At 34.7% G+C, this 18656-nt stretch overlaps 1 long non-coding RNA gene across 1 annotated transcript; it reads right to left on the bottom strand.

Annotated features, from left to right (window-relative positions):
* Window positions 1-1734: 1734 nt before the first annotated feature.
* On the bottom strand, window positions 1735-3231 carry LOC121409525. Its single transcript, XR_005969171.1, has 3 exons — window positions 3151-3231; window positions 2086-2193; window positions 1735-1824 (listed from the first exon to the last, which is right to left on the bottom strand). It is a non-coding gene; the product is annotated as an uncharacterized LOC121409525 (long non-coding RNA).
* Window positions 3232-18656: the final 15425 nt, after the last annotated feature.

Below are 18656 nucleotides of genomic sequence, written 5' to 3'. Positions count from 1 at the left end.
CCTATACCCGATCGTATTTGTTGCTTTATTATCTTCTTGTGTAAGTGTGTGAAATATCACTTTTGACAATCCGAATTTTTCCTGGCTTCTTCCCTTTTTGTGGGAATTTTTTTTTTACTTTTGACATAGTTGTATTGAGGCAGCCTTAGATTAAAATGGCAGTGATGTGACGAGCTGAGGCATGATAATTTATGTCATCTCATTGAACCATCTAGCATTTTGATGGGACTTAGCATGGCGTAGGTTAATTTGCATTTCCCACGGTGAATCAAATTCTGAAACCTCGCTAAAAGTCTTTATCAGCATTGATGAAAACGCCGGAGAATTTCGAGGTTAATCTAGAAATGAAAATAGATAAAAAAAAAACATTGGTATTTGTTGAAAAAACATCTCCTGAGTTGTATAAAAGTGTCCAATAGCTATCCCTGGGGTAAATTGGTTTTAAACTCTAAAAATATTGGATAAAAATGCTCCATGAGGGTAATTATGTGTCCAACCCACATTGGGCATTTCCTTTGAGAATTTGTATCTATCCAGTGTGATGACAATTTTGCCCATTCTAAAGTAATTGCTGCTTATATCTTAACCTTAATGGACAATATGCCTCCCGCATTGGGTAAAATACTGCCCCAAATTATTTGGACACATAACTACCCTCATGTTGGTTAAAATTTTACCCAATATTTTTTTCACAGTGTAGTGACTCAAACGAATGCTAACTTGAGAAAGATCTTTTAAGCTTATTGAATGTGCCCCTGAATTAAAAGTGGTCTCAAAGTGATCACATTGAAATATACTTTCTCGTGATATTAAACATATTACAAATTTCGAGATAATTCGACTTGAAAACACAAGTACACACTGTTTCAGCCGAAAATTTGCAGACAATATGGTAAATGGCAGAATTCATTTTCACGCAAAATCCTATTTTACTTCGATAAATTTGTCTAGAAAATTGCTTAACACATCCTATACTAGACAAAAAATCGTAAGTCCAAATGTTTAAAATAGGCCTAAACTTTACTTTTGATAATGAAAAACTAACGTCCACATATTAGACAATAACTTCGAAATTTTCTGTGAACATAAATAAGCAGGGAATAACTGCAATAAAATGATCTTTTTATATTGATACAGATCACGAATCTAAACTTACAGAACCTCATAAGAAAACGATTTCTTGCATTTGCCTATGAGGAGAGTCTCTACTAAGGTATGAAATGCGGACTAAATAATTTCAATTACTTTAACTATTGCCAATATGATGAACAACTTTGCGAAGCTCCACTATACTCTTTGGATAACAGGCATTTTCTGTTTTGCTTTTAATCCCTTCTCTACAAAATGTTACTCTCATTTTTTTTCACAGGTATGTAGAACGCTTTCAAGAACATAGGAAAATGTATTGTCAAATGCCCTTTTTGAAAATGAGCAACCAAGAAGACTTTGTCGAAAATTATTAGTGAAACAAAACAGCAGTTTCCGTCTTGGACTCTGGACAAACGAAATATTTGCAATCGTTCGTCAGCTCCGAACGAAACTGTATTTTCCTGTTCATCAATAATATTTTCGACAAGGACCTCCCAGCTGTTCATTGACATTTGACGGGCATTACCGACATATTAACTCGCTAATGAAACACATCGTTCGAATGCCATTTCAGTGTTTGCTTTACTACTCCTTTTGTTACAAACCTTGTCTGAATTCACACGATTGAGACAAATATGAGCAAATTCCTTCCCCGTGTTCGTAACGTCGATGTTACTTATCTGCAACAATTGATCACCAGCCTTCAAATACCTCGGCAGCCTGGTAGTCTCAACTCTGATTTGAAGAGAAAATTAGAAAATCCGCAGTTAAATGATTAAAAAAAGAAGAATTCATATAATGTATAGTTTACATTTCTTACGACCATCGTATAAAGTGAAAAAATAGTTTGATTAATAAGAATATTTGAAATAAATGAATAAATAAGTAAATCAAAAATATAAATGAATAATAAAACATGATGAATAATAATAAAAGAAAGAAAGTAATAAAAAAGAAAGAAAGAAAGAAAGAAAGCAGAAATATTCATATACTTACATGATATTTCCATCGGTATCACCAACAAGGGAGATGTCTCCAAGCCTGTACTCCTCTTTAGGAATCTGCACGCTTACCCTCATTTCAACTGATGATACTGATCCGTCCCTAAAATACGATCATAACGAATTTTGCTTTACATGAGAATTTATATTTTTTGGTCACATGCATGTACTTCTTATAATTCTTTTTTTCTTGCAAGACAAGGTACATGTCAGCACAGTCATAAATGTACTTTTTCAGTGCGTTTGGTATGTCCTATATTATTGGCCCATTATCCCTCTAAAATCAGGTTTATACATCAAATATTTATTGCCAGGCTCTAAAAAAACAAGAAGAACAATTTTAAAACGATAAATGGTTGGAAGATCTGTTAATCCAACCGCGTAGCTAACCAACCTGAGACTAGGTTGCATTTATACCGATTAGTATATTCAAAAATATATATTTGCTATATTACAAAAAATATGATAGAATTTCCTCAAACTATAAAGAATAGATATTCATGAACACATTCACTTAAAAATATATATCTATTTGAAATTCCATATATCATGTCACCATTGGCCTTACTACGATTTTAAATAAACTGCAAATATGACAAACTATGAAGAAGCCAGACTGTAATGACGATCTGGGCGAAACTATTCCCAACAATCAGTTACATAATACATTTGATTTGATCGAGCATAATGATCAAATGAAATTTATAAGTGAACTCGCAGAATCTATCCAATATAAACCAAAATTTTAATTTATGCAGGGCCTTGGAACGGTTTAGTAAGGGGGGCATACCATACGAAAGATCACAATCAGATTTTTGTTTTCGTTATTGTATATGTTTGTGGGAAATAGGTGTAGGGGTGACCCCCCTGCCCCAATTTTCTAGGCCCTGTGTAGTAATTAATTTCAAAAGTGATGATTTTCACCTTTGGTGGATTTATTAGCGAACTTTAAAATAGTTTCAAAGTGAACTGAAAAAGGGTAATTGTCATCTTTACTTTCTAATACAGCAAAATATCATACAATTTTCAATATTCATTGAAATAGTTAAACAAAATGTACTTCTCATAGATCGGTCTGCATCTGTCTTTTCCAGCGTCACATTTAGCTTCAAGCTCTCGCTCATTATTATCAAGGGGATACACATCGTCGTCTATAGAAATAAGAACACATCATTATTATTTTCATCATCATCATATTCATCATCATTATTATTAAAGTCATGTCATAATTACCATCATGATATTACCATTATTTTCGGTAGGCCTATATCATAATAATCATGGTAATAGCAACAAAGAAAGGACAGTATCTGAAGTTCACTTACATAAATCATCGTCAGCTTGCGGTAGTGGCGATACCTTAACCACTTGCTTGGGTTTGCGCTCTTTCGGGGGTGGAATGGGGCGTCTACCTTTACCTCCATTGGTGAAAGGTACAGATCTTTGATCGACGCCCTGAGAGAGTGAAAAAAGGCATAGATAGAAACATAAACGATGTGATTACAAAATTATGATCAAACGAGAAAAATCTATGTACTGGTAAGTGAGTCGCCTCTGGCAGTTCACCCCGGGGAGTCTCACCTGCATTACGCGATTCGATATAGCGGGAGTAGCAGCTATCAAATACTTATTCACAAAAGTAAACACTCATATGATAATAAAATACTATGTCCATTGACCCAAACATGACCTTTGACCATGATCATGTGACCTAAGACATGTGGAAAACAATCATTCATGCTTGATTGCCCCCTATGTCTATGTTTCATGAACTACATGTATAGTTCCATAAGCTTTCTAAATTACGATGCCAATTCAACAAATACCCCTAACACGGCCAAAGTTCATTGACCCTAATTGATCTTTGATTTTGGTCATGTGACCTGAAACACACACCAGATATTCAGGGATATATTTTCACTCTTACATGTATGTCCCAAATTTCATGAACTAGATCTAAAAACTTATTCCACAAATACCCCTAAACACTAGGCCTATCAAAGTTCGTTGACCTTAATTGACCTTTGACCTTGGTCATGTGACCTGAAACCCGCACAGGATGTTCAGGGATACTTAATTGCTCTTATGTTTAAGTTTCATGAACTAGATAATTTTTCGAAGTTATGACGACGTTTCAAAAAATTAATCTTGGTTAAGATGTCGATATTGATTCCCCCAACATGGTCTTATTTCATCGATCCTATATGACATTTGACCTTAATCATGTGATCTAAAAAGCAGAATGTTCAGTAATATTTGATTACCCTTATGTTTAAGTTTAACTTGGTCGATATACTTTCTAAGTTATGATGAAATTTCAAAAACTTAATCTTGGTTAAGATTTCAATTTTGACGACGCAGCCGCCGTCGGAAAAGCGGCGCCTATATAGTCTCGCTCTGCTATGCAGGCGAGACAAAAATTACTCACTCAGTTAGAGAAATGGCATATTATGCATGACGCACCTTCTCATTTAAAAGAATTTTTATACTCGTGTCTTTGTTTTCACTATCGTTGTTTCATTATTCTCTTCATTGTAAAAAAAAATGCAATATTGAGTAAATAATCATTCATTAATCATACCATCTTATAAATGATGTTTGTTAGTTTTTCATTTTTTACCTAAGTTTTTTTTATTTCTACTGCAATTACATGCCTGAAAATGTGTAGGTGAGGAAACACGATACGTTAGTTAGTTACGAATAAATAAATGGTTTTACATATTTTTTTATATAATTATTAGGCTATATCCATTATAAATTATCAGGTTTTTAAAGAACGTCACGTTGAATCACATTTCATTACACCGAATTGATTAAATTTCTTTTAAGATATGGAAGATTTTGGTATTTTGACTAATGAAAAATATATAGGCCTACATGATCATGTGCATGCAACAAACACTTTACCAAAATAATATATAGATAGGCCTATCTTAGCTCCCGTTTTTGTAGAGTGAGGAAGGGCATTATGTCAATACTTTTTTGCCCGACACGTTTTTATAAGACGGACAAAGCACGTCATGGTATTGGCAAATTGTGTGCATATGATACATTTCATACTTTTGTTCAAATTTCTACCTCTTTAGATAAGAATAAGTGTTTTGGGTTTTTGCTTTTACTCGTTTACAGGTGGCTGCAGCTTAGAAAAAAATACATTAAAGATATGCTTGCCGCAACAATGGTTATCACGATTTATTTTGTGTGTGGTTTTTTTTAATAAAGTCCTGTCAAAATGTAATCTTCACATTTTGCTATCACGAAATTGATCTCAGCAAATTAGTAAATTCCCGATGTATTGTGCCATTAAGCAATATGCCTTCGTCATACGCACGCACGGGGAAATTTTGAAAGGAAAATGCAGATGAACAGCCACAATAGAATCATGTTTGCCATAGGAATATTATTGCTATTTATGGCTTGCTGTCTTGCTTGAATAATCTTACAGAAAGGCTGAATTTGAAGTGAATATTTGCTGAATGTATGTTGAAAGTTCATTGGAAATACCCTGGAAAAACACATTTAAGAAAAAATAGTTGCTTGTTTAGTGTTTATTAATAATCATATGCACTAAACCACTCTGCAACATTACCCTAGCTTGTTAGTAATATTCTATTTTGGGTTTCTTTTCCTTGTTCCGGACGGCGCATAGTCTGGTGCATTGTGACTGTTGTTTGTGAGTAAATTTTCATCTAAGGATTGTGAAACTCATATCACCTTAAAATGATGACCTATCATCCATGAATTGGATTTTAATACCAAAAGATTCACTGCACTCTATATTATTTTGCATTAATCCCTTTAATAATCTTCAAACTTTCCGAAGTGTGGTTTGTAACAGTATGACTCTACTCTATTTTCTGGTACCAAACGTGACAACGATATGATCCTCTATGACATTTGTAAATGTGATTTAAAAACACATTAATATTATTTCTGGATTTACCTTGATTTGTTGGTTTGGATGAGGCTCCGAGGGTGCAGCTTTAGGTGGCCCGTAACCTTTCTTTTTTGGAGGCAGCAAAGCCTGCTTTCTTGTAAGCCCTCGGTCTTCATTTGACATTAGTGGCTGGGGCTGGCTTATTGGACGTACTTCTTCATAGAAGTCTTGTTCCACATGCTGAATAAAAAAAACAATATTAACGAGACCTTATTCTAATATTGCATAAATTTATCAGCTAAAACAATCTAAATTTTTGTAGATTTTTTTATTCTTGTCTTGGCCTTTTGTCGTCCACTATAATGCTGAAAATTTATCAAAATCTTATAACAAATAATGAAGTTATTGAATTTTAAAGTTTAGCAATATATTGTGTAAATATCATGCACCATGAGAATTCCTTAGGGGGCTAATGATGTCACATCCCAAATTTCCTTTTTCTTAAATATGTTATTACATGAAATCATAATTGTTTCATTTTTTTCATACATACGTGAATGATATGTTTCCCTTGCAACGAAATACACCAAATCAGTTTTCATTCCAATTTCTGGGGTTCTTGAAGGAAAATGAATAAACCTAATTTCATATAATAACATACAGCAGAATAAGTGGGGGAAATGACATCATCAGTTTTGCTCATTAAATATTCATGAACACCTAGAACTGTTTCACCGGAATAATGCAAATCTTTAAAATGCCATAACTTTGTTATTCCTTGTCCGATTTCAATCATTTTTCAGTGTTTTGTTTGTCTGATTTTTCTTTATCTGTTTAAATCACATTATTTTCGGCCTGAAGTACCCCTTTGACTTCGGCTGCGTGGATTTCATCAGTCTATTTTGTTCCCATGATCATGTACCAGGCATTCATAACATTTTTTCTATAACAGTTTCCAGACTTCAGATTCCAATGGGCAAAACCAAATTTTATGTTGTAAATGCTGGCAAAAAAAGACGTTTATATATTGTTTGTAAGGCATTTTATATATGTAAACAATGCGTATTAAAAAAAAGGTTTACACTTAGAAAAAAATCCTGTAGAATTATACATTTGTAATTTTCTGAAGATTTTTCCCACATTTTAACATTGGTACAGATCCATTTAAGCAAATGTCGAAAAATATTTCCGCTTGAGTGAGCACCACTTACTTTTGAAAAGTTAGTCAAAAATGATTTCCGCATAACTTTTAAATAGTTATGCGAATAAAAGTAGACCTTAATCCTGAAGATCGCGTGGAAATTAGCCAGTAAAATTGATTTGAAGATATCTCTTACCCTTTTAAACTTGTTTCCTTGCCCAAAACACTTCGAAGAATGCATTGCGCCCCACCCCACTCCCCCACACACACATCGTGGCCATCGTGACGATAATTGCTTTACACTGAGCTGTGATTTACATGAAGTGGCTTAGGCTTGATTTTCATTTTTTTATCATTGTCAAGCTTGGAAAAAAGTGTGGAGAAACAAGTATTAAATGAAAAGTGAAATATAAACCCACTTTAAATGATAAAAACTTAGTGAACAAACGATGAAGATGTCTAATATAAACTTTGGTTCAGATTTAGTTATGTCCTCAGATCCAGCTGGCACAAAAAGGGTAAAGAATGTGCTTACTAAGTGTTGAAATTTCAATTTGGGTGGCAAAATTATTACAAAATGTTTGAATGTATCCGTTTGATTTTAAGTGACTAAAAGTGCAAGGGAAATGTATGAGTAATGTTTCGCTGGGTAAGCTTGATTTCACCCTTCCTCCTTGACACAGCGTGAAAACGAGCATTTCTGCGCAAAAAGATTTCTGCGAGCTTTACAAAAATGGACAGTGCTCACTCAAGAGTAACATTCTGTCAATATTTTTACTTTCATTCGATAGATGAGACCCAAACCCAAGATTATAAGTGAATAAATTACCCACATGTTGTATATTGTTTTATATTTTTTAATTCCCAGGACTTTTTCAAAGTGTAAACTTTTTTATACGAACTATATATATATATATGTGTGTGTGTGTGTGTGTATGTATATATATATGTATATATATATATATATATATATATATATATATATATACATATATATATATATATATATATATATATATATTTATACATGTATATATGTGTGTGTGTATAATTCGGCATACAATTCCGACTTACCTTGACACTTTCTCTGTTCACTCCTAGGGTTGATGATTTTTTCTCCTGAAGTTGCTATATACAATAATAAAATAACCAATAAATTGAATGTATAAAAAAACTTCCATTTGATTTGATTTGATTTATTTGTTTCCACATTCCAATAAAAAAGTACATACAAGTGTAATATTTTTTTTCTTAGCATAACATAATAAGCAAATGAAATAATTGATAACATATGCACAATCTAATAATTCTAATTAAAATATATTTATACCTGATAATTTCCCTTTTTTTACTGTTAAAAAAATAGCAGAAAATATATATATATTTAAACATATATCAACATAATACATTTTGAAATTTGGGAGACCTTCATCTTGAGCTTAGAGCTTGAAATTGATAAAGGCCTCAAAAGGAAAGGGGAAGGAAAATCAGACGGACAGTGCACTAAAAGAGACTTATCTTTTATTGCACAAAATAATAGGAATAATACAAAAAAAGTCATTCATGGATGATTTCACAGAAAGCCCCCCCCCCCTCCATCACGTTTCCAAAAACGTGAGCATGCATGTGAATTACGAAACACTTTACATTTCGCAATACGTGTAACTAAAAATAACCTTGTTACCAATTAGATTTTCAATGATGCTTACCTTTAGCTTATGTGCATACAAATATGCATCACGTTGATTGGTTATTTCAGGGTCGAAATTGGTGTTTTCATAGAGGGGTTCATCTTTAAGGGAATGAAATATTTGAGATATCATAAAAAAATTGTCATAAATAATTTTCTATTAACATTTATTTTGGATAATGACTAATGTAATGAAAGTCAAGATGATGTCTCGGTTCTGCTAAGCTTGGTATAAGGTATCTAATTTCTCTATTTTGATTACCAAGCGCAGTGAGCAAGCACCTGGTTTTAAAAAAAATTATCAAGTACAGTATAACATTATTTCATTTAAGTTTTTAGGCAGTAAAAAGCCCTTTAAATGACTGTGTTTTAGTTATTTTTATGAGCAAAAAAGTATAGGTTCAATTTTTTATAATAATGATATCATTTTTTTGTGGGGGAGGGTCTCATTTTCTATATCATATACAATAGCCGATCAAGAGCGTTATAGGTTAATGATTTTCTTGTACATTCGTTACAGGGCCCCGGTTTTATTCTGATCCGCCGCTGCCCAAGTGTGCCAAAACTTAATGAACATCGAATATTATTTTCATAATTTGTAATAAAGTTTTTGGTCTTACCGTCTACAGGATTCAATGGCCTTTCCTGTGTGAAGAAAAGAGTAGGGAGAACCCATGAGAGAAGAATGAAGTAAAGTTGAGTTCAAAATAGTTCGTTTGAATTTGTTATCAATACTTTAGCTTTAATATAACGAATTATGCTGAATTCAGGCCATATGGGTCAATAAATTTATGTAAACAATTATTTCAGGACTAGTTTAAGATAGAGACGTAAAAGATACTCAACAATTACCGTTGCTCGCTCCTCGTTTGCAGCTTCATATCCATATAATACCAACACAATGGGTCATGCACACAAGCATTTTTAAAGATTGCTGTTAAACAAACTAAAGAATTTCGAATATAGTGTATATGTATATACATATTCCGATGAAATAAGATCTATAAACCTATATCTCTACTGAGTCTCTACAAAAACACCCATTTCGTTTGATCTAATCATTATTTCCTGTGTTTCCTTTTGTTTGTCTGCTGTTGTTGTGTGTGTGTTTTTTGTAAATAATGATTTTCATACTCTGTGAACCATTTCCTTGAACATTTCATCGGGGGCTGCTGGAGATGAATTAAACATCCTGACATTGTCTCGTGGGTTCCTTTGCCTTTCTTGAACTGATTTGGGACGGGGTCTGCTCCGTTCACTAGATAGAATTAGTCCCTGTATTGTATTGTTCCAGGCTTCCTTGTCCGACCTGTGTGTGGGTAAAATGATTTTCAGTAACGTAGAATCTGCAGGTGCCGCGGAACGGTTTCGAAAGGGGGCTGTCGTGCTAACCATTTATAAAATCACAATTAGAGATGGTCAATTCGGTTTATTTTCAATTGGCCTACTGCCAATTCGTCCAATCGCCAACTCGTTTACTATCATGTGGTCTACCATCAGTTCGTCCACTATCCACATGGTCTAATTGCCATTTCGTCCACTCACCATTTTGTCTAATAACCAGCTGGTCCAATAGCCATTTAGTCCATATATATAATTTAGTCTAATTGGACTAAGTGTTAATTGGGCAAAATTAATAAAAATAAAATGGGTATTAGACCAACTGGTAATGAGACGAAATGGTCATAGACGAACTGGTGGTTAGACGAATTGATAGCTGTTAACAGAAATGTTGATGGACGGAATGGCAATCTATAATCGGAGCATCTGTGGTAGCATTTGTCTCACCCACCAGCGCTAACATAATACATAATATATAGCCACCTAACTTGCCAACAAAACAATTACCTAGCAGTTTTTCTAACTCTTGAGTTCCCAACACCAAGTGTCTGCTGAGGAGACTATATACTAGGTCGTGAAACAGGCCCAAAACGAACAACAACATGATATTAGTGGACGAGTTGGCAATAGACGAATTGGCAATTTACTGGATTTTCATGAGTTTATTGGACACTCACCCCCCCCCCCCCTTTTGAGTATTGTGTGGTTATTAGCGTGTTCGTATGAACTCCCTTCAAAAAGAGTTATAAAACAGATAAATTAAAATTATACTTTTTTAGGGGGGGTCAAGAGTGTCCGGTGGCGTAGACAAACGGCGCCCGGGAAAAGTGCTAAAATCGAAACCCTTCAAAGTGTATTATATATACCTATAAATACATTGTATATAGTAAACACACGGCCAATCAAAATAAACACAATATCAATGCGAGGTCGAACATTTTTTCAATATCAAGACATCAAGACGGAATATGACTGCCTAAGTTGGTTTCTTAATCTATGATTGATTGATTGATTTGATTTGATATGATAGCACAAGAGAACAAAACAAGTTACATTCAAATTAACATACATTATATGGGAAAATCGTAAAATAATGCAATGATAACATCTGGAAAACATTTGAAAAACGAGAGTTCATATTTGAAAATGAATGAAGAGGCAACTAGAAAGGCAAAATATTATTTGTGCTTCCACCTTTACAAAAACTGGGAATTGAGTTTATTGTGAAATATAATGTAATAAATACTGTGAACCTGATATAAACATTAGGCATTGGAAAAGTAAATTTTAGCATATATATGGATAAATGCATACATACATACATACATACATACACCCATACATACACACGTACACCCACCCATGCATACATACACACACACACACACACACATATATATATATATTGTAAAGAAATGGATGAAGAGAACAATGGTAGGCGTAGCTTAAATCAAGGTTCCCCAGAGCTATCTACCCTTTGGAAAAATTGGTGATGCCGAAAAAATGTCTCTGCCGGGAATCGAACCCGGGCCCCCAGCTTTGAACGCCGGTGCCTTAACCACTAGACCACAGAGACGGTTAGTAGCTAGGGCGAGCCCGATCCGATTGACCGTCAGATAGACAGATTTTCGACACTATACCAATTATATATTCCTTTGTCGGGTGAAGGTGAGTTTTGAACAATGACAAGCTGGGGGCCCGGGTTCGATTCCCGGCAGAGACATTTTTTCGGCATCATCAATACTTCCAAAGGGTAGATAGCTCTGGGGAACCTTGATTTAAGCTACGCCTACCATTGTTCTCTTCATCCATTTCTTTACAATATTTAAATAAAAAAGAGTTGCCAAAAACTGTTGTACATGTATAACTTTACACATTTGTATTTCTTCTCCCATATGTGTACTGTATCGAAGCAATAGCTTTGATCCAGCTGAGGCATGGCGGCTTGTCATTGTTCAAAACTCACCTTCACCCGACAAAGGAATATATAATTGGTATAGTGTCGAAAATCTGTCTATCTGACGGTCAATCGGATCGGGCTCGCCCTAGCTACTAACCGTCTCTGTGGTCTAGTGGTTAAGGCACCGGCGTTCAAAGCTGGGGGCCCGGGTTCGATTCCCGGCAGAGATATTTTTTCGGCATCACCAATTTTTCCAAAGGGTAGATAGCTCTGGGGAACCTTGATTTAAGCTACGCCTACCATTGTTCTCTTCATCCATTTCTTTACAATATTTAAATAAAAAAGAGTTGCCAAAAGCTTTTGTACATGTATAACTTTACACACACACATATATATATATATATATATATATACATGTATATATATATATATATATATATATATACATGTATATATATATATATATACATATACATATACATATATAAACGATAATTACTATAATAAACGAAAGTAGAAAAGGGAAATAAAACCTGATCAAACATAATTGGAATATTTACTGAGAAGTTGGGTTTTATTTCTCCTTTTAAAAACATCCAACGATGGACTATACAGAAAGTGGGAACATGTTCCAGATAATTGGTCCTTTGTAAAAGGAACAATGTAAAAAAAACATGATGCATCTCTAGCTAAACAATGAATGTGAGTGCGAAGCGCGAGCTGAAAATTATCGATATTCAGACCTTAAAAAAAGAACATTTAAAAGACCCTTTTAGGAATTGAGATGATTATCTTATTAAATAAATCGGCCAAATAGGATGACGAAGCGCGAGCCTGTTTTTTTTTTAATTAAAGTCTTAAGATTAATACTCTAAGCACTTTTTGTAATCATTAGTATGGTACATATCTAAATAATTTCAGCGAGCGCGAAGCGCAAGCTGAAAATTACTAACAATTAGACCTAAAATTAGGACATTTTAGGGAGAAGAAAGAGAAACGTAGTGGAGGAAGAAGAAAGAAATCCACAATACGTATCTAACTAAGCAATCAATTAATACAAGCACCAGGGATGGGTTGAAATTTGTTTATATAATTAACTGAGAGGGGAACATTTAAAAGAGTATTTATAGTAATTCATGATAAGGAAACATGGGTGAAATGCAAGCGCAAAGCGCGAGTTGATTTCTTATATATCCTCACCTAAAAAGGACATTTCCTTTTTTCCATTTATGCTCAATTTTATAGTGTTTTTTCACGAGGTAAGAATGTCCATCTGTTAAATTGTATCCGATTTATATTACTTTGTATTATGTTCGAATGGAAATGAAATAAAGAACTGAATGAAATGGAATTGACATGTTAATGATTGTTTTTAAAAAAAATCATGAAGAGGATTAATGTTGTGTCTCCCTTATCAAATCAGTGCGTGATGAAAAGCTTTGATAATCAAACCAGAAAAAAATCAATTTCTCAGTATATTCGCTTGACCTAACACCACCTTTTTTATGGGATCAGAATGAACTGTCTATGAATCAAATATTCCTTTGATAATATATACATAGAAATGCATAATAAGTATATAGACGAAGTTGGCATTAGAGGCCTACCATCTAGGCATTTGACTGAGGATCAGTAGACTTGGAATATCTTACTGTGTAATGTTCTAAATCATCGTATTGCCAGCACAGATTGAACCAGTGTTCAATCTGTGACTGTGCTATCATCCTTAGAATAAAAGCAAATTTAATGCCCAGTCGTAATGACCTCGTAATAGTCGTACGATTGCCTAAGATTCGAAACAAATTTGGCCTTTACTCTTAAATAAAGGCTTGTAATCTTTCAAAATGGTTATATTAGTATTCTTTCAATTAATTTTAACTTTCAATTAATTTTAACTTCAAATAAAATGAAATGTTCCATTCACCTTTTCAGAAAATGAGCAAAATGCGATTTGTTCCAAAATCGGATCGCGAACAGCCGTAAGTGCGATGACCATTAGACCATGGTCTAAGTTAAACTTGACTACGGGCTATAGAGTTCAGGCCTGATACGATCTGAGAAATAAATTATCTGGTTATGCTGGCAGTAGGCCGAGGGGAAAACAAACTTATCTTCAAACAAATTTTCTGTATTTACGGTACCTTTTTTCAAAGTTGAGGAATTTCAATCCATCTTTGGTTCCAACACACAGAATGTTGTCATGGTGACTAGGATTCAACGATACTATCTCAAAACACTTCTTTCTCGGGTCTTCTGACACCTCAAGCACGGTCTTGTCAGGGGCCGCTTGGTATACGGCGACTTCTCCACATTTATAACCACCATCCTGAAAAGGAATACAAAAGGTAGAAATGTTTTTTTTTAAGACATGAATTTCAGCGTTGGTCGTAAATGGCCCGTCGGGTTCTTGGTCTACTCCTGAAGGAAAATTCAGACACTCATTGATCTCATACTATGGCTAATATCTATTTTGATTATAAAATATTCCTTAATGAATCAAGGTATTCTCAAAGATTTTATTTAGATAAAATTAAAATTAAAATTATACTCACCTTTGTATCACTCGTATAGTGAAGGGTCTGTCTTAGCTGAAATCTTGATGAAGACATAGCCTGCATGGTGTTGATGTTATCAGCACTAATTTCTCAAAATGAACATGTATCTATGAACTGTTAACGATTTAAAATGACATGCAATTTGAGAAACTCACGACTCGGCTTATGGTTATATAGTCTATAACTTGACAAAAGAATCCCATGTTGCGCAATCATTGCATTTTCTGAAAATTAAATTCCCACTCACTAGGATTTTCGCACCCGCCCCCGCCCAGACAGTTGTGAATTGTTTTCTTCATTGAACTAAAGTTTAGACTAGGGTTCGAATAAAGAGGTACAAATTACGGCTGCACATGACACACTCAGTACCTGTCATATCGGGGAGTTCCCACTGACGTCATTCATATCACATAAAATATTTTTCATTTTTATTTATTTTATTTACCACTTGTTGGATGGAACACCCTATCAGCACATGCTGTTTTTCGTAGGGGTCCATACACACAACAATAAAAATGTACAATAAACAGTCAAACATGATAATGATTAAAAACACAAAATAATATGACATAAATCATAAGAACATACAATAAAAGGCGAAAGAAACAAAACACAATATGATAATAAAAGCAAAATATATATAAAAACAATAGGAGGACTAGAAGTAAGGAATAAATGTAAAACAATAGAGAAATAACTTAAAGTTAACCTAAACTCAAGCAGGGGCTAAGGGATTGAAATGAGGGGGGATGATGCAGGCGCTTTTACCAACAATAATCAGGATGAGGGGGATGAGCATGTTTTTAAGATGTGTTTTAAAGGAACGTATAGTGATACAAGGGGGATTTTCTTTTCAATAGAGTTCCATATTTGGGCACCTCGGTAGACGAAGCATCTTTTACCATAATTCGTCTTTGGATGCGTTAACCTTAATTGTGTTTTTCCAGATCAGGTATTATAGGGTGTGTTACGAATGGAAAATGTATTGCAAATATAATCAGGAGCAAGTTTGCAGACGGCACGATACATACAAAGAGCCAACTGTTTTGATCTACGGTCTTCAAGATTATCAAGTTTTAGGGTGTTATACAATACTTTAGTGGGATACATACGGTCAACTTTAAGTACTGATCGAAGGGACCTATTTTGCAAAATTTGGAGTTGTTTAGATTTGTTTTTACCCGTGTTACCCCAAACCGTGCTCCAGTGATCAAATTGAGACTGGATGATACTTTTGTAATATAAGAGAGCAGTTTTTTTTATCAATGTAGTAACGAATTCTTCTAAGGAGATATAGGTTTTTAATAACTTTCTTACGTATGGACATGATCATTCCAGAGTAGAGACTCGTCAATATATATGCCTAAATATTTACAAACACGAACTCTTTTTATTTCACAGTCATCAATACATACCTTGCATTTATTAAGTTCGGTTTCACTTTTCTTAAGCCTCTGGGCATGAAATAAACATGGTTTCATACTTTGTGGTGTGAATGATTAATTTGTTATCTTTTAGCCAAGATGAAATAATTGAAAAATCTTCATTCAGCTTATTATTTATGACTTCGGGATTTTTTGAAGAGTAAATGCATGTATTGTCCGCGTAGAGAGACACTTTACAGTGTAGTTTATCAGGTAGGTCATTTATACATAATGAGAATAATACGGGCCCCAAGGGCGTCGGAAGCGGGGGGGGCAGGGGGGGACACTTGCCCCCCCCCCCCAAAGAAAATTTTTGGGGGGCAAAACGAGATTTTGCCCCCCCCCCCCATGTGCCCCCCTTAAAGTAGAAAAATGATATTATGTAAGGACAAAAGTAAACGATGAAGGCACTTTTCTGCCTAAGAATTGTCATTTCTTTTGTCAAAAATGAAAAATTTTTGCCCCTGACAGGGCAATTACACATCTTAGTAAGCCTTGGGTCTTTTGACGAACATGTCCCTCTGTGAAACATACCTTTGATAAGCCCCTTTTCCATCTTATTACAGTGTGATAACGTTTAACCTTTTAAACCCCCATTCCACAGAGAACAAGACCGCTGGAAGACCTTTGAAAGACCATGAATTTTGGTTGATCTTTCAGAGGTCTCTCAATGAACCTACAATGGTCTTTGAGGTCTTACACGAGTCCTGACCAATCTTTCAGTGGTCTTCGTGGTCTTCATGGGCTCCAAAACTTTTTGAAACGGTTCAAAACAGTCTTACAACGGTCTTACAGGAAAATTGTCTTTCAGTGGTCTTTCAGCAGTCTTTCAGCGGCCTTTCGATGAACTTTCCAAGGTCTTCATAGTCTTTCATTGATCTTTCGGCAGTCTCTCAAGATTTTTGCGGAGATCACTGTAAGACTCATGAGAGATTATTGAAAGATCATTGAAAGACGATTGAAAGACCAGGCAAAGTCCATGGAAAGAATTCTGAAAGATCACTTATTGCATAAAAGATCTCTGAAAGACCATTGAAAGATCTCGAGAGGACTAGTCTAAGACCAGTACGACAAGAAATATCCATCAGTCTTTCAGAGTTCTTTGAGGGGTCTTTCTGAGCCATTCCGCAGAGATGACAAATTTCATTGATCTTGAAAACCGCTGTAAGACCTATCCAATTTTAAGTCTTTCTGTGGTCTTTCAATGGTCTCCGTTCTGTGGAATAGGGGCCTATTAATGAATACATTTCAGACTTAAAAAATTGCATGCTGGCTGTGTCGGCTAACAAATGCGCGGTCGCCCAGAAACGCTCAGACCGGGGTGGTGTTTCATCAATATTTTCGTCCGACAAGTTGTAAGATCTGACAACTTTCCTGTATTCTGATTGGTTGAGAAGCATTGTTACCATAGTAACTGTCGGATAAAACAGGACTTGTCGGATAAAACGTCCTACAAGTCCTTTCATGAAACGCTCCCCGGACCCGATATCACCAACGTGCGTGAACCCCGTGAACGCTAGTTACTCGAGCAACATATGGAATCTGAAAATAGCTGTAAAACCGAAAAGTTTTAAGAGTTATAGAGGATTGAGTAGTTGCTTATTGGATAAATGAGAAGATGCTAGCTTGAGTCGGCGAATGGAGTGCAGAGCAGGAGTACTCATCTATCAACTAATCAAGCCTCTTCTTCAACCTTTTCTGGTTTAATGTCTTTATCAGGACTACGCTCGTTTGAACAAAAAATTACTCGACTATCAACTGTCTACTTCCTCCTATCAATTTCACTTCTTCCTCTATCCACTTTTTTTTTCGAAAACTCCACATGGTGTACCGTCAACCACATCCGCGGTTGGAATGTAATTGTTTTCTTCTAAATAATGTTACATAATGTACATTATGAACTGCCGTATTTTGTTAGTTCATGATTATTTACAAATGAATATTTCCTGGAATTTGATATTCATCATTTCCTAGTTATGGTCACATTTCCCCCAGAAAATATGTAAAGAAAAAAGAAGATTTTGAAGGGGTCATCCAAAAGTGCTTCCCAGCCATACAAAACATGCCAAAGGAAACACATAAATCGAGTAATGTTTTAAATTTTCAGAAAAGTTTAAAATTGTTAGACAATAATTAGGCAGGTCATATTTCTTCTCCAGTTACAAAATATGAAACGTTTTGCCTATGCATGGATAATCAGGGACTCTCTCCAATGCTGAGGTCAGAAATGATTTAAATAGAATGGGGATTTAAGCGCTTATCGTCGTCTCCCACGTCAGAACAGTATGACATTTTAAATTTAAAAAGACATTCATTAGAATGTATTTTGTTTCTGTTGTTACGCTTCTTCTGCTTAATACACTCCTTGAAACTTATGATAATTGTGCTCTCTCGCGTCGTCCGTGTATGTAAATGTACATAAATAAATATTTCTGAAAGGATATTGCATGAAAATGTAATTTCTGGTATTTTGAGTCAATATAAGCGTATTACGTAATTTAATTGATCAGACACGAAAACCACATTCCGAATTAAGCGATCGTTTTGGGCGTAGATTTCATAGGTTCTGATAAACTCTGAGTATAATCTATGTTTAATTCTCAAGAAATTTATTTTTGAATTCTCTTAGAAACGTAAC

The sequence above is a fragment of the Lytechinus variegatus genome, chromosome 2, assembly GCF_018143015.1.
Source record: "Lytechinus variegatus isolate NC3 chromosome 2, Lvar_3.0, whole genome shotgun sequence".
In the NCBI taxonomy this organism is placed as follows: domain Eukaryota; kingdom Metazoa; phylum Echinodermata; class Echinoidea; order Temnopleuroida; family Toxopneustidae; genus Lytechinus; species Lytechinus variegatus.
This window is presented reverse-complemented; position numbering and strand designations above follow the sequence as displayed.